Source organism: Dasypus novemcinctus, chromosome 21 (assembly GCF_030445035.2).
Source record: "Dasypus novemcinctus isolate mDasNov1 chromosome 21, mDasNov1.1.hap2, whole genome shotgun sequence".
Taxonomy (NCBI): Eukaryota; Metazoa; Chordata; class Mammalia; order Cingulata; family Dasypodidae; genus Dasypus; species Dasypus novemcinctus.
The window spans coordinates 47,628,114-47,645,070 of NC_080693.1; the positions used below are offsets into that span (position 1 = coordinate 47,628,114).

At 49.9% G+C, this 16,957-nt stretch overlaps 1 protein-coding gene and 1 long non-coding RNA gene across 5 annotated transcripts in view; one reads left to right on the forward strand and one right to left on the reverse strand.

Annotated features, from left to right (window-relative positions):
- Positions 1 to 4,950: 4,950 nt before the first annotated feature.
- On the reverse strand, positions 4,951 to 13,153 carry LOC101446989 (uncharacterized). 2 transcript variants are annotated; one of them, XR_001118775.4, is made up of 3 exons: positions 12,666 to 13,153; positions 9,320 to 9,460; positions 4,951 to 8,702 (listed from the first exon to the last, which is right to left on the reverse strand). It is a non-coding gene; the product is annotated as an uncharacterized lncRNA (long non-coding RNA). The 2 variants fall into 2 exon arrangements; XR_002797330.3 differs by lacking the exon at positions 12,666 to 13,153 and adding an exon at positions 11,274 to 12,300 and having other exon boundaries at positions 7,893 to 8,702.
- CUEDC1 (CUE domain containing 1) overlaps positions 12,504 to 16,957 on the forward strand; it is a 78,862-nt gene continuing 74,408 nt past the window's right edge. Inside the window, exon 1 of one of the 3 annotated variants that reach the window (XR_009182417.2) lies at positions 12,504 to 12,564. The gene's annotated coding sequence lies outside the window, so the exon portion shown is untranslated. The remainder of the gene's footprint in view (positions 12,565 to 16,957) is intronic. The other 2 variants (XM_058283914.2, XM_058283915.2) reach the window with 2 other exon arrangements.

Sequence of the window (16,957 nt, forward strand, 5' to 3'; positions counted from 1 at the left end):
AGATGGTCTGTAAAGGTGAGTAAAAGACATAGTTGCCACCTCCAGGGAAGTGTTAAGGGAGTTTTTAAAATACTCGTAGTACCCATATGACAATACCACCAGATAGCAAGTCAAGATGAATCTGACCCTTTATTCTAGAGAAAAAATTTTAGGAACTTCTATCTCTTATGAAGAATTGAGAATTTTCAAATTCTCTGGTAATTTTTTTAGTCTTTATTGACTGGATGTAAACAGCTGGGTTAAAAAGTATTCCTTGTGCTGCTTTTGTCTGGGAACAAGAGAAGTGTTTATTTCACAGAGTTGCTAATTAATGTATCCAATCCTGGCTGTTCAAGTGTCTTTTTTCTCAAGGGAACCCGAAATTTGGTCCTCTCTGGAGAGACCTGGATTTGAAATGTAGAGAAGAGGTGGAGGTTTCCTTTTTGGTATCCTCAAGGATCACGGGACAAAAAGTTAAATCTGCAATGAGGTGGTAGTTATTTTCCCATCCCTGCCATAAGCTCTCGTTCTCAGTCTTGCACCCTTTCCATTTCCTGGTATTCTGAAAGAATGCCATTTGTCCCAATTTGGGCCTATAACTCTCTCCCACAATTTGCCTGACTCCAACCCCCACCTTGCAGAAAGTAGGGGGTAGTCAAGTCAGTGTGTAATGATTCAGGGCTGAATATTGAACGCAATGTACATTAATCTGGACAGAGCTGGCTTTGGGTAATTTAAGGCCCAATCAGTTCCCAAGAAAGGAATGAAGGCCCACAGGCTTTGCTTTGGATCTTTGGACCACTCCCTAGACCTACCCATCAGAAGTTAACTAGTTAGCCTCCCCCTGCCCAACACGGGCACTGAACCATGAGAGCCAAGTACACTTCACTTTACAAAAACTGTCCTGTTGTGAGGGAACAGATTTTCATACTTCAAATTCTATATCACTACTGACTGACATAATTTCAGAAATTTTCTTTTATCCATGATTAGTTTCTTTAAGTTAACATCCCACCTCCCTCCCAACTCCAAAATCTCTCTTTGAAGAGTGCATAAAACAAGAATTCTAAATCACTACTATTATTGGTGTGAATCCTTCCTAAAGCATATAACTGCCAACCATTCAGGAAGAATTCTCTAGTGTTTTTGTAAATTCACATTATTGTTTATGCAATTTTTCTCAAAGTGAGTTCCACCTTCATTGGCTGTCAGCCCTGTTACCTAAATGCTGCTTTTTCCTAAGCACATCTATAATAAAGAGCCTGGAACAAGAACCAGGCTAAAGGTGGACATTTGAGGAAAACATTCTGTTCTGCCAGTGAGCTACTCCTTTGGCACAGCTGGAAAGGACGAGGAGACCAAGGGCAATTGAAGGATGTGCCCTTTCTGGGACTGGCCCAGCAGCTCTGTCCCTCAGAGAGTGTAGAGCCAGCCTCAGAGACTGGGACAGGAATCTGGGTCTCTGCCAATCTTAGGGGCAACTGGGCACCAACAGAGCCTTTTCTGTCACTACCCCCTATAGAATCAGCCTAAACTCCACTCAGAGATCTAACTTGAGGGAGCCTGGATTCCTAAAGCTCTTGCTTGTCAGCCAAGAAATTCCTACCTTTTTTAGGGTGGGAAAAAGAGCCTGAGAGAAATTGGCCTTCTGTTTGTGTGTGTGTGTGAGGGTGCAGGGTGTGAAGAAAGACAGGACTTGGGGATTAGGAAGAGGCCATGGGAGGAAGGAATAGATTTTGGAGAAAATATCCTTGTGTTTCCTGAGGAGTAACCCTCACTGATCCCTGCCCCTCTCCTAGGAGAGCATTAGCTACTTTGGTCCATGGGGGGTTGGGACGGGAAGCAAAGCAGAGGCTCGAGGCTCCAGAGGTCAACCCTGAGCCCCTCAAGGTTTGCCCTGACCAGAGGGGTGGGGAAGGAGGTTTTCTGGTCTTTTTCAACCTGGCCCCCTTTCCTTTCCTATCAGATGCCAAAGGATCCATACAGGAGGGATGGGGATGGGGACATGAGCAAGTCCTCTGCATATTAATGAAAGGTTACAATAGTGACATATTTTAAAAGCTGCACTGTCTTCCTAATTTTCTAGGGAATTGAGACATAAGTGGGTACCTAGAAAAGTTCAATTGAGGATAACTGTTGAAAAAATTAGTTTGCATTAGTGTTATGCCTACATAAAATTCCTGAGTTGACTCTGGGATCCATATGTTTTGCCATATCCCCTAAATCTCTGATTCCAAATTAGTAGGGGCATGGCAACCTGTGGTATTGCTGACTTTGCCAGGGGTCCTGAAGTCCAGGGGTCCTGAAACACAACGAACATAAAATAAAGCACCAAGTCCAGAAAGGAGCAAGCAAGGTTGTAGGGAGGGCCCCCAGAGGCTCAAAGGCAGGGGGAGATGTGGCACAAAGGACAGCCTGGAGATGCTGTAATACAGGGTCATGACTGAGAGCAGAGACTTGGAATCTGAAGATGTAAATCCAGGCTGTGCCACCTGAAGCCGTGTGTCCTTAGGCAAGGTGCGTAATCTTTCGCATCTCAGCTTCACCTGCAGGCCAAAGAGTTCCAACCTAGTAACATTTTTATGAAATCTACTCCACTTAAATGCTTAGCACAGAGCCTGGTAAAGAGAAAGGAGCCTCAAATTTAGTGGACCCCCAAACCAAACTCCCCACTTTCCTCCACCTGCTCCTCCTGTTTCCTATCAGTAATGGCAACATCAGTTTGTTCAGAGGTAGTGATTACATCCTCTGAAAGACCTGCAAAGGAGCTGAACACCTTCCCGCATTGCTTCTCCACCTCAGGCTCTGAGATTTTGGAGTTGGCATCCAGTACGGGAACCAGAGTCTAATTCCAGGAATGTGACATCCCCTGAGAAGCAGCTAACTGGAGGCTGCCTAGACACACAGCAGGCAAGGTCCAGGTTAGCCTCAAGGAAGAATCACCAAACTGGGAGACCTGAAAAAAGTGCCAGGATATGTGCCCTGGCCAGGGATGGTGTCCCCTCCTTTAGAGAAGTTCCATCTTCTCCTGAATTCCTTATCACTCATTCTACCCAGAGAAGGTGCCTGCACAACATCCCTCTGCAAACCAGTCTGACAATCAGGAAGTTAGTTCTTTTTTATAGCTAGCTGCAAGCCGCGCAGAGGCTTGACCTCTTTCCTTCCCAAGAGGAAAGGGAGCATCACCGCCTACCCACGTACAATGGAAGAGAGAAGCCTGACACTCTTCTCAGAAATGCTCACACCCGAGGCCACCCTCATCGCTCCACCTCCTCTCCCTAAGGCGTCCAGGACGCACAGTATCCGAGAGAGCAGCCACGCACAGCGGGAGGCAAATGTGGGTTTTGCTATGGCTGGATCACGCAGGCAAGCTGCTGTGGTGCCCACACAGGCTTTAGACCTAATCTACTTGCGGGTCTCCTCTGCGCTTCTTCCCTTCAGGGTAGATTAGATAGACCCAGGTCTGCTAGGGAACCCAGGCAGACAAACAACTCTTGGGCGTATTGGCCCCGCCCTGATTGGAATATCGCTGTATCACTGAGCGGGGGTTGGCTGACAATTCCTGAGCCCTGATTGGTCGGCTGTCGGTCCCGGAGCTCAATCACCCAGGGCTTTGCTACCCTCCAGCTGAAGCTGACATCTGGAATGCTGCTTTACTTTTTACCCGCTGCACGACAGTTGTACTCAAGTCTACGGAAATAGATGAAATTCAGTTTTATGGTTTCCGCAGATGACGTGTCCCCGAATACAGTGTTGTCCCCCTAAAGAATGGCTGAATCTTTTCTCTAAATCACACGTGCGAGAGAGTAGGAAGAGGGTACGGAAAGCAGCGGAAGGCTCAGTTTGACGTAAGCAGGCGAGGTCACAAGGTTTACTTTGGGAGGTCGTGGCCTAGGTTAACCTTTTAGAAGACTCATTTTTGCCAGCCCTAGTCCTTTCTACCATCTACACTTGTATTTCATATTTCCTTGTTTTGGAGCATGCTGCTCCATATGCCTGGAATGTTTTCTCTTCTTATTCATCTACCTTTTTAAATCCTGGTTAAATACTCCTGCTTACCAGGACCCCTGAGAGAAAAGTCTGACTGCAGAACCTGGGCAGTGAAAATACAAAAAAAGCCAGGAGTATTTTTTCTACAACTTATTTGGAAAGAATTTCAAACTTACAAAAAGTTGCAAAAATAAAACTAGTACAAGAAACATCTGTATACCCTTTAGCCAGATTCCCTTTTTATTATTTATTTATTTTTAATTTAGGTACCAAGGCCAGAGATTGAACCTGGAACTTTGTATGTGGGAAGTTGGCACTCAACCATTGAGCCACATCAGTTCCCCTGGTTGGTTTTTTCGTTTGTTTGCTTGTTGTTTGTTTTTGTTTTTAGGAGGCACCCGCGACAAACCCAGGATCTCCCATGTGGGAAGCAGGCACTCAACCATGAGCCACATTCACTCCCCGGATTCACTTTTTTAAAAAATTTATCTCTCCCCTCTCTGCCCCAGTTGTCTGCTCTCTGTCCATTCGCTGTGTGTTCTTCTGTGACTGCTTCTATCCTTTTCAGCAGCACTGGGAATCTGTGTTTCTTTTTGTTGCGTCATCTTGCTGTGTCAGCTCTCCATGTGTGCGGCGCCATTCCTGGGCAGGCTGCACTTTCTTTCACGCTGGGCGGCTCTCCTTACGGGGCGCACACCTTGCGCATGGGGCTCCCCTATTGGGGGGACACCCCTGCGTGGCACGGCACTCCTTGCGCACATCAGCACTGTGCATGGGGCCAGCTCCACATGGGTCAAGGAGGCCCGAGGCTTGAACCACGGACCTCCCATGTGGTAGGCGGACGCCCTATCCATTGGGCCAAGTCCACTTCCCCAGATTCACTTTTGAAAATGTTATCGCATTTGCTTTATCATTTGTGGGTTCTCTTTAAATACCCAATTTTTTTTAACCAATCAAAGGTTTCATACATCATGGCCCTTACCTCTAAATATTTCTGTATGTATTTCCTAAAATTAGAGTTACACTCTTACATAACCACAGTTCAGTTATCAACTTTATAAATTTACATATATATAATACTTTAATCTACCATCCATATTCCAATTTTGTCAGCTGATCTAATGTCCTTTACAGCATGTTGCCCCCTCCACTACAGGATCTAGTCCAGAGTCAGGCATTGAATTTAGTTTCATGTCTTTTTTAGCCTCCTTAAATATAGAACATTTATGTAGCCAGCCTTTAAAAAAAAAAAAAATACAGCTTCCTGCTTTTTTTTAAATTTTTATGAGAACATTCCATACTTTGTGTTCACCTGATATTTCCTTGGGATTAAACAGAGATTATGCCTTCTCAGTTTGAATATTGAATAGGTGATGTGTCCTTCTCAGGATTTCACATCTGGAGGCACACGATATTTATCTGTTCCTCATAGATGATGTTAATTTTGATCACCCAGTCAAGGTATTGCCCAATTTCTTCCATGTATAATTACTAGTTTATCCTTTTAACTAATAAACAATCTGCAAGAAACACTTTAAGAGCATATATCCTTAAGGAATACCCTGTTCCCCATCAAAATTCCCCCCATCCATTGATGATTTTCACCTGATTTAATCTTTATCGCAATGGCTGAAATATCTCTTTGCACTAGAAAGAGAGAAAGTGTTCAATGAAATTGGGAACATAACATAAAAATACAGGAGCTGGCTTGAAGGGGCTCCAAATGGCCAAATCTGGGAAAATTTCAGCATAATAAATTGCAAGCCATTGAAAAATAATAATCCATGAATCCATACTGATATAAAAATTGAATGAATACATTCTCCTGTTCCTTCAAATCTCAGCTCAGGCTTCCCATGCACCAGCCGGCAGTGGGCAGTGGTGGGTGTACCCATCCATGCTACTACACCATGCCCTTCTCTGATCTGCCACAACACTGGTTTCCCTCCCTAACTAGGGACTGAGCAGAACTGAGCCCTGGGCTCTTCTTCCCTCTGTCCCAAAGGTAGCAGGTCACCCTTGAGGCCTAGAGCTGATGGCCTAGACCTTAGAACCCCAGGTCACAGTCTTAGGGTCATCTTGCCGCTGGGGCTTAGTGCTGCCTCTGGAAGTCTTTTCCATTTTCTCTCACAAGATACAAGGGGTTAGTGAAGTCTTCCTGCAAGACTTCACTCTGCCCTCTGCAGGGTCCTCTGCCCTCCACTGGCTGTTGTACAATCCAAGGGAGGCTCTTCAACCAAAGAGTAAGACATTTTTGCCATTTCCATTAGAGTCCAGAGTCCCACTCAGGCCAATGAGATTGTGCCAGCTTCCTCTCCATTCTTTGGCCACTTTTGGCCCTGCAGAGTCCCTGCCTCTAAGCAGGAAGGACCCTCCCTGGAACACAAAAGCCCTGAGGCTCCTCCATCTGTGGTGCGTGTTCCCCAAGTCCCACTCAGGAATATTCATCCCACCCCACCTTTCAACCCCCTCCATGGCTCTCCACTGCTGGGCAGAATGAGATCTGCACATCTACACTGAACTGACCTCTGGTACTGCTCCTTGGACCTATAAGGACAACAATAAGAAAACAGCTATCATTTGCTGAATGTATTGAGTGAATGTGTATACGTGGTGACTGGCACACAGTAGGCGTTATAGCAGGCTGTGCGTTTATGAATATTGTTACCGTCGGGGTCTAGTGAAGTGTGTAGCCCTGGAATCTGGAGCTGGATTTGTATCCCCATTCCACCACTTATTGTGAGACCTCAGGCAACTTGTTTGTCTTCTCCGTGTCTCAGTTTCCATGTGTGTAAAATGTAAGTGATGAAGCCTACCTCTTAGGAGTTTTCTGAATATTAAAGAAGACGTACAACAGTGCTTAAAACAATGCCTGGCACTTTGTAATTGTTCAAGAAATGTTATCATTTACTAATACTATTCTTAATCTAGTGAGGAGCAAAGTGGTATTCTTATTCTCATTTTAGAAATGAGGGAACAGAGAGGTTAAATAATCACTCAGTTTCCCCCAGCTCGTAAGCAGTCTTGCCTCACCAGTACTAAGGTCTGGGCACTTTGCCCCCGTTAGGGTGTTCAGGAGTTTAGGAGGAAGGAGGGATATGCTGCACCCAGCCCACAGGACCCGCAGCTCTCCTCCAGCCTCGGTGAAAATTTCTAGCAAACGCTTAACCCCAGGCTGGCTTTCCCCAAGAGCTGGTCCAGGGCAGGCCTGGGAGACCTTACTGCCTCTAGTCTTGGTGTTGTCAGGAAAAGCAAAGTACATTTTTATATTATCTTTTGAAATGTAGGCCGAGCCTATCATGCACTTTTTCTCTAAAAGCCCTGCAGGCCCCCGCCCAGCCCCTGCAGAGTCCTTAGTTTGGCGCTCAGGACACTCACTGGCACACCCCACCTTACCTTTCCAGCCTGGTCTCACCGGATCATTCATTCCCTGCTCCTCTGTTGCCATCTACCCTACATTCTGGCCATGGGAGACCACTTACCCATTCCATACATGCAACAAAACCCCTTTGCTTGGGCTGCTCCGCCCCCCCGCCCAGGGGAGTGCCCTTACACCCAGTCAAGGCCTGACTCAGTGTAGCCCTGTGTAGCCCCAGAGCACTTTGCTTACACCTTGGTTTAAGCAAGTGTCACACTCTGCCTTGTATTTTTTGTTAGCTGCTTCACACTTATCTTCCCCTTAGTCTTGCGGGGGGCAGGGAGGCTTGCTACATATTGTTCATCTCTGGGGTCTCAGAGTGGGAATAAGGGAGAGGAATAATGATCATGGAACTGGATTCAAATAATTATGGAGGAAAGTTATTTATGTTTCCCCAATCATAGCGACCTTGAAGACTAAATAGAGGATATATGTATCTATTGCATATTCTGTTTTGTAGCCTTCCTTTCCCCAACATATCATGAACATTTTTACAGATATGAAATATTCTTCAAAAACACAATTTTAATGGTTATATAGGGTTGCATATATCTATACCTCATCTCCACTCGACTGCTTGGCAGAGGGCGAGCTGGCAGCCTCTGCACATGAGGTTGGGGTTGCTGGAGCTTTACGGACTGTTACCAATAAAGGGCAGGACGCATGGTTTCTGTAAGGCAAGCCGGGCATGTCTCACTCACCTGTCACAAGTCAGTCCTTTGGCAAATATCCCCTCACTCACTGGGGCGTGCCAGGCCTTGGGCAGGGAGATGCAGGAGTGAGGCAGAAGACATCCCTCCCTCCTGCGGCTCACACAGAGACCAACTCTAATAGCAGGTGTGGCAGCTGGCAGGCTGGACAAAGGGAGCAATCTGTTATGCAGGGGAAGGGTTCAAGGAAAGTGGCACAGGCATGACACTGGCGTCCTGGGGAAGGGGTCAGGGTCCCCGGAAACCTATCCCTCAGATGGGAGTCAGACTGGAAATCCTCCAGGCATCCATCAAGTTATTCTCCTGGAAGAGGGGAAGTTACATTCTTTTGGCCTCTGATTCTGTGTATCATTCTTGTGTTCTTTCAAAGTAATGCTACCAACTTTTCAAAATTTTGAGTTTTGAAGTCAAATCAGTAAACGTGGGAAAAGGGATAGGATTACTCAAGTTATCTTGCTGTTTTGCCTCTTTCCTTTCCAGCTTTGGCCTTCTTGAGCGGCCTTTGGTGGCTCTGGGGAGGAGAGGGTCTCTGGTGACTGGCCAGTGTGGTTGGTTCCAAAGCTGCAGTCACACTCTTGTTCATTACTCATGCCTGGGCGTTTGTCCTGGGTTGGGGAAATACCAGAAAGAAAATGTCCAGTGTTCTCTATGGTCCAGCTAGAACCCACCCTTTCCAAACCTGACCCCAGGAGCTCTGTCAGCTTCGCCCTTACAGTAGAGGTGAGACATGGCAGGAAATAACACGTTTGCATTATCTGTGCTTAATACAGCCAGGGACTTAGCAAGAGGCTTTCATCCCCATCCCATTTACTCTGGGGGAAGAGCAAGTGTTCTAACCTGGTTCTAGCATGGGGGTGGATGGGTGGGATGAGGATTGGAAAGAGGAGGGGCTGGCGTGTAGGTGAAGGGCAGACTGGGGAAGGCCTCTCTATGGAGTTAAAGTTCCATTCTCCAAGCAATGGGGAGTCATCCATGGGTTTTCAACAGTGGGAAGACATCATCAATCTATGCTTTAAAAAAAACTTCTAGGACAGAGGAGGAGGGACTGAAGGGCATGCTGGCATGGCCTGAACCAGGGCAGAGCAGTGGGAATAGAGAGGAGTGAAGCTTTGAGAGAAATATAGGAAACAGAGAGGCCCAGGTTTGCTTAGGATTTGAATGTGGGTGAGGAGAAAGGCAGCATATGAAGTGTGTAGTTCAGGTGTATGGGAAGGGCCCTTACTTAGAGGGTTTAAAGGTGCTGGGTTCCAGGCTCGCCAGGTTGAAGGTGAGGTGGCTGTGGGACAACGGCTCCTATGCATTCCAGGCAGGGGCTCCACAGAATGAGCAGAAGGCAAGGATGGGTGTTGCCAGCACACACCACCTGAGAGCACATGCAACACTATTATTATTAACAACACTGTAGCATTTATTGAACAGCTAACATGCTAGGTGTTGCTCTGGGCATTTCACATATACTGAGTTATTGATTTCTTACCATAATCCTTTGAGGTATGCACTGTTGTTACACAGATGAGGAAAGAGAGGCTCAGAGAATTAAGTGACTGGCCCAATGTCTTACAGCTTGTGTTCAGGGGTTGGTACCCACTCCCCTATGCTCCCCCCTGAGAACATCCTGGCAAGAGGCATTTGTGGGCAAGTCAGAGAGCTGAGCCCTGTAGGCAGAGCTGAAGAGATGATGGAGCTGGTAGGAAAACAAACAGGCTGGTGATAGGAAGCCACTGAGGTAATTTCAGGTAACAGCATTCAAGGCTTCATTGGGGCCAAGGGCTGGGAGGCGCCCATGAGTTGAGGCTGAGTGGGAGCCAGCTGGAACTTTCCACTGAGAGCTGCCCAGGAAATGAGGGGGACAAAAGCCAGATTACCAGAGGTTGAGGATTGAAAGCCGGCTGAGGAGGCAGAGAGTATTTATGGCTTTTCAGAGGAAGCCTACTCATGAATGGGAAAGGGAGAAATGGAGCAGTAACTTGAGGGCAAGGCAGGGTTGGGGCGAGGTTTTCTTAGAAGCAGGGTATCCTGTAGTGCTTTCAGGTGTGGAGCAGACAGAGAGGGAGAAAGAAAGAATCGAGGCAGGCAGGAGGGTTGGGCTTGAAAGCAAGAGGGTCACTGTGTCCTCTGAGATGAGCAAACACAATGGGCCTGAGCTGGGGCAGAGGCTGGGGCAGGGGGTCTGGGGGGGGGGGTGGTGCACGTTAAGGAATAATGAACAGGACCTGGTAACGAAGAGTAGAGCAGGGGAGGAGTGGGAAAGGAGGACTGAGGTTTCTAGCCCATACTCCGGATGAGTGCATTCTGGGCAGGCTGAGGCTTGAGGGGGGAATGGCTCCAAGTTCACTTTTAACTTCCTTGAGTTAGAGGTGTCCAAGGTGTATGAGGGACCTACAGGTGGAGATCCTCTGCAGGCAGCTGGGTGTGAGCAGCTGGAATGCAAGGAGGGAATTCTGGCTTGGAAAACTGCGAGCCTGGGGAATTTTCAGCTCAGGGGCGGTGGTCACCCAGTGAGGGTTAAGGGAAAGGCAGGGAAGGAATTTGAGAAAAAGCTTCCAGGAGGACCGTCCTCAAAGGAGGAGAATGTCAGCAAAGCTCTAGAAGAGTGTGCATCATGGAAGAGCATCCATTACATTTATTTGATGACTGTAACAATAATACCTTAAAAATTTTAAATGAACAATCTAGGGACAAGCACAAACCCAGACATCTCCAAGTTTGCAGGTGCATTTTCCAGGTCCTGAAATGCCAAGGCAACAGGGATGAACTGCAGGGGAATCTTGCAGGTAAGGAGAAAAGAGGCATCTGGCCTGCACTGTGGGTTAAGTGTAAGGCAACACATTTGATAACGTAAACTAGACTATCCTGGCGCTGGGCATAAATCCTGAGCTCTCAGTTACAACTTGGGAAAGGAGCCAGAGTCACCATGAAGCCATGGGTCATTGACTCTTGGCTAAGGATCTTTAACCTGGGGTCTAGGGACCACTTTCTAGGATTCTGACAGCCCTCTGAAATGGAAAGCACCACGGAGTGAAGGAGCATGTGGAGCGAGAGAGGAGAAAAGGGAAGCTGGTGGTGGAGCTGGGCTCAACCTGCCACTGCCTGAGCAACCTCAGGGTGGGCCTGCGGGAGGACGGTGTGGTTCTGGGGTTCCTCCCTCTTCCAGATTCCAAACTGGAGAAACTTACCCTTGACATGCAAATGATGGAAACACACTGGTGTCTGGGGCACTTTGGTTTGTGGTTTTTACCATCAGATGTCTCTGTGGCTGACCAGGTTGATCTGTCTTAGCAAGGCTAGAGACAAGCCCCCAGAGAAGGGAAGAGGGGCTATTCCCTGGCCCAGATGGGCAAGTGGGTCTCTAACGCAGGCTTTTCTGCAGACCCTTTGGCAAGCGGTCGGAAGGTATTCTGGACTCCATGCCTTTCACATCTCCTGGACAGTTCTTCAGAGGAAGGGGCCTTAGCAGTCACCACAGGCCCCAGCCCACCCATCCCCAAATTGGAGTCTGAAGCCAAACCACGTGGAAAAAGAAAAACCAAAGCCGATTTTCCATTTATAAAACAAGTTTCTGCTGTGGAGATGTTCCCAGGGCTCCAAGTTCCTTAAGTGACTTGGGATGTTGGGGAAAATGTTGGGAGGACACGGGGAGATGGCAGGAGTTATCTGACTGTGAATGGGCACTATCTTTGATGGCCCCTCCGAACACCCCCCCAACCATCTCCTTGGCATTTAATTTTTCTTTTTTGGGGGGCCTTACGTCTCAGGGCGCCTCCCCCTCCTCCCCTCCCGCATTTCGGCTAACCCCAAGCCTCAGATGTCCTGCACCCCACCCGAGGTTCCCTAGGGTGCAACCTCTCGGGTCAGCCAGCCAGTTCCTGGGTTCCCCTGGGAGCCCAGAGCCCAGGTGAGGACCTCCCGGCCCCCACCCCTCCCGGTTCGCCTTTCCCGCGCTGCGCAGCCAGAGGATGGCAGGACGCCCCGCATCCCTCCATGCCCGGGAGAGGGAGGGTCCCCGCTCACGCTCTCCCGCGCGCAAGCCGTAGAGTCACGGCCGCTGGTGCGGGGGTGACATGGGGGGGTTTCCTAATCTCACTTCGGAGGACCCCCCGCAACCGTGTTGGTTGTCGGACCCCATTCCTGCTTCCCTCTTCTCTCACAGGGGTCGGGCATCCAGAGAAGGTCTAGGGGCGCCGCCGCCGGGCCCCCGCCCCCGCCCGCAGCCCCCGCTCCTCCCCGCGCGGCCCCACTTGTGGGCCCCGCCGGCAGCCGCGCAGGGACAGCTGCATTTCTCGCCGCCCGCCGCTAGGAAGCCGGCCTCGCCTCGCATTCTCCGCCTCCCCGCGCCCCAGCCGCGCCGCGCCGCCGAGCCGGGCCCGCCGCCGCCGCCGCCGCCGCCGCCGCGGGGTCGCCGCCCCTCCCCCGGCCGCGCGCCCGGCCCGACCCGCGGCGGGAGCCGACGCGCACGCGGCTGCTCGGGTAAGGCCCTCCCCTCGCTCCCCGCCGGCTCGGCGCGTCCCCCGCGCGCGGACCCCGCCGGCGCCCCGCGCGCCAGCCCGGCCCCGGCCCCGCGGCCCCACCTTCTCGGGGCCCGACCGCCGAGGCGCCGCTGGCGGGGGCCGTCGTGAGTTTGGTTCCCGCTCCTGCCGCGGCGGCTTCCCGGGCGCGGGCTGCAGGTCCCGGCCCTCCCTTCCTTCCCGAGCCCGGGTTTTCTCCCAGGCCTCCGGCTCGGGGAGCGCGCGGGAGCCTGGGGGGCTGGGAGCCGGGTTAGAGAGGTGGTCGCGGGCGGGCGGCGCCGGGAAGGGGAGCCGGGCCTCCTCGAGCCGGCGCCGCCCTGAGCCCGCTCTCGGGCCGCTCCCCCTTTTGTGTGGGCGCCCTCCCCGCTCTGCCCAGGCCTGGGGGCGCTAACTGGGCGGCGACCGGCGGGCGGGGGCGCCGGCTCGGGGCAGCGCTGTTAGGGGAAGGGGGAGTTCGCTTCCTGACCCCGCCGATATCCTAGGTCTGCTCAGCCTCTCCGGGTCCCACCCGGTCCCCTGGGAGCCGCAGCTCCCCGCGGCTCGGCTGGGGAAAGTTCAGGACGCACTGACCCCGCCCCTGCTTCCCCGCCCCTCCGGCTCTATGTGCCCCGGGCTCTAAGATCCAGCGGGTTGGGGTTTGCGTTTATTCATTCTTTCCTTTTCATTTTCCCGTTTGCTCTGTGGCCTTACACCTAGCCTGACTTGCCCATTTGTTTTCCACCTTAAAAAGAAAAGTTTTAGCTCCAGGAAACTTACACCGAAATTAAAAGAGCTGGGAAGAAATTTATTTTAGGGGGAGGAGGTTTTAGTGTTTCCTTTTTTTTTTTTTTTTGGTTAGTGTGAGAGAAATGACTGGGAGTTTAGAAATATCCTAGAGGTGAGGCAGGATTCAAGAACACCATCCATTCATCCTCCGCCTGATCCTTAGAGGCTGGGGCGTCCTGGAGCCAGGGGAGTAAGCCTTCTGGTTCCTTATCATGCAGCACCCCTGAGCCACCTAGCCCAGGAGAAAGGCCTCGGGAAATATTGTGGGTCTTTCATCCCGTTAATCTGCCTGGCATGCCCTTCTTTCCAGCGTGAGTGGACTTAGCCAGATGTGCCTAAAGGAGGGGAGGGACATGGGAAATTTTCTCTTGGAGGAAGTCAGCTCTCCAGGAAGTTTGGCTCCTGTGGGATCAAGTGTGAAGTTGGGCACTTGCTGTTCTTGGGGGTCCGTGCACTTGGGACCTCGGTTTGAAAGGAGGGTGGTATCTCGGGGATGGTGAGGCTCTGTTGGCAGAAGCCTGGCTCTCCCCGCTGCGGATGTGGAGGGCTTGAAACCCCAGGGTCCACTTTGAGTGGAACAGAAGTGGTGCTGTAGACCTGGGAACATTGAATAGCAGAGAGACCCTGGACAGGTGGGATGGCCCAGGGATGGCGGTATGACAGGGTGATGACGTGGGGCCGGAGGTTGGATCAAGGGTCTCTGCAAGAATCTGGTGACAGCTCTAACTCCTTTCCTGGGAAAAATGTATGGTTGCAGGGACACATTTTGTCTCCAGTGTCAGGGGCTTAATATACTCCTTGGAACTGAGGCCCCCATTAAGACCCCTGCTCTAAAGTTTGCTCAGCCGAGGCCATTCTGAACAGTTTCCTCCGTGTGGCAGGTCAGCGAACGATCCCAGAGCTCTCCAAGAGGTCTTTTCTCATGACCTTCCAATGTGATTTTGGGCTTGCAGACCTGGAAACTGTTGTCCAGATCCCCCCTCCTCTCAGCTAGCCAGGGGATGGTGGGCACATGGTATGGCCCTTTTCTGGGACTGATTTTTCTGTCCATCTGGTGGGAAGACTCTGAACGCTGTGGGGACCACAGGGCTATTGACTGAGAGGTAAATAAGGGCATTAGGGTGGAGGTGGATTTTCTGGTGTCTCATCTGGCTGTGGAGCCAAGCCCTTTGAAAGCCCCATCTCAGTTTTGGGGAAATGAGGTTGCGGTGGCAGAAGATGTAATAGACACACACCTCCTCTTGAGGACTGTTGTCTAAGGCTGGGATCTGGGTATTATGGGCTCCTTAGATCCTTCTGGGTTTAAAAGGTGATGGTGGCCAGAGGGGATGGCTGTCACCATCCCCAGTGTATCCTGAGGAGCCCTGGCCTGGCTTTTCTTTCTCACTGGGCCCTGGGCTTCTGCCCAGGTGTTTTTTATTTTTTTTTTTGTTTGTTTTATTCTTTGTTTTCTGCCCAGGTGTTTGTGGCACCTACACTTGCTGGGGATCTGGAGGAGTCTTTATGATGGATGGCCCATTTGTGACTTCTCTGCCTTGGTATTGAGAGGCCCTCCTTAGGCTCCCACCCCCCAAGAACAGTAGCTCTTGGGGATTTTTCTTTTCTTTCTTACTTTTTTTTTTAACTATCCGCCACTGTATTTGGCATATGGTAGCACTCACATATGCTTCTTCCTTCAGAACTTCCTATATTTACTCTAAGTTGATAGGTTTTTCCTACCCTGGTAAGAAGCAACACTGGCAAGAGTATTATAGGACCTTGGGGGCCGGAAGCTGAGGGCCAGACTGGGGTTGTAGCTGTCTCTGTCTATACAAGATGACCTGGAGGAGGTGTTGCCTCTGTTTTGCTGACTCTTACTCTTAGGGGAAATAAGAGCAATTAAGAGCCTCGGGACAGAGAGTGGATGTAGCTCAAGTGGTTGAGGGCCTGCTTCCCATGTGTGAGGTCCTGGGTTTGATCCCCAGTACCTCCTGAAACCAAAACCAAACAAATGAAAAAACCAGTTCTCTTTGGAAAGCAGATGTAGCTCGGTGGTTGAGCGCCTGCTTCCTATGTATGAGGTCCTGGGACTTGAAAGTTGTCTTGGTGGGGTGCAAGGGTTCTGGGGCAGTACCAGGGATTCACCTTCCTCAGTACCTGATACAGGCAGATGAGTTTAGCTGTGTCAGTTCACTCAGTGCTTCTCTGATCCCCCTCTTTACAGCCTTCCAGTATGCACCTCTGAAGGCTTCTGTCAGAGCAATATAGCAGACTCCGAATTTTGTAGCTATCATTCTTATCTTTAAAATGTGTCATAAATGATAAATATCAATAATATTTATATTGTAAATAATCAAATATATATTATAAATGATCAAAATGCTTGTAAATATAAACTTCTTTCTCATAAAACATGACCATTTCACTTCTATATGGCAGCGCCAAGGGTCTTTGAGGAATGATTGGTCTCCGCTCCACCCCAGCAGGCATTCCAACCATTTTGCATCCATTTCCACCCAAGCTTAGTGGTTAAGAGTGTGGGATCTGACGTCAGGCAGCCCCATTTACAATACCAGCTCTCCGCCTTATTTCTATGACTTTGTAAACCATTTAATCTTTCTATATCTCAGTTACTCATCTTTAAAAAAAGGTTAAAGGAGATGATGCACAAATGCCAAAAATAGAGAGTTCACTAGATGGTGGCTATCATCTCATTTCTGCTAACCTTGGTTCCAGGCGTAATGCGGCAAAGAGGGGCCTGGAGGAAGGGAGTCTCATGAGGGAGGTTGAGGACAGGCCCAATAGACCATCCAGAGTGGAAGCTGTCGGGGCTGGGGGTTCCTGAGAGGGAACAGGTTTGGGAAATAATAATCGCCCCCCACACTGACCACTTGCTGTGGGGTTAGGCCCCGTGTTCAGTGCTTCACATGGAGCAGCTCATTTCATCCTCATAAGACCCTTGGGAGGAAAAAAAAGATAAAAAAACACAGACAAAAAGAGGTAGAGAAAAACAAAAAGACAAAAAACAAATAAATAAAAAGACCCTATGAGAAAAAAATCAAAAGAAAAAAAACCCCACAAAACAATAAAAGAAAAGACCCAATGAGGCATTAGCTCCATTTTTCAGACGAGGAAGCAGAGGCATCAGAGGCGTAAAAGTTAGGTAAGTTGCCCAAGATCACATGGCCAGAAAGTGGCAGAGCCGGAGCCAGGATTTGAACCTAGAAAGACTGGCTGCCAAGGAACTCATACCCTTTAGAGTAACTATTTAGAGTAGTTGTTGGAGAGACCCCTACTGAACTAGGGGGTGGGGGTTAGGGGGAAGGGGCAGTGTCCAGGCATCATTGGAACAAGCCTGGAGGGTCAGCTTAACAAAGTCTGCCGAGAACCACTGGCCATGTGCTGGACACTGCTGGGGCCTGGCCAGAGCACAAAGGCCACCCAGGCATGGCCCCTGCCCTCAAGATGTTCTCGAACATCGAAGTTGAAAATTCTAGTCGCCATGACAAGTGCTGCAGTAAGACAAAGCACCGAAGCAGCAGCAGAGGAGTTGAGGTGAAGAAGGCTTTCTGGGGGAGGGGGCATGTGAGTTTAGTGCGGCTGAGGGTGGC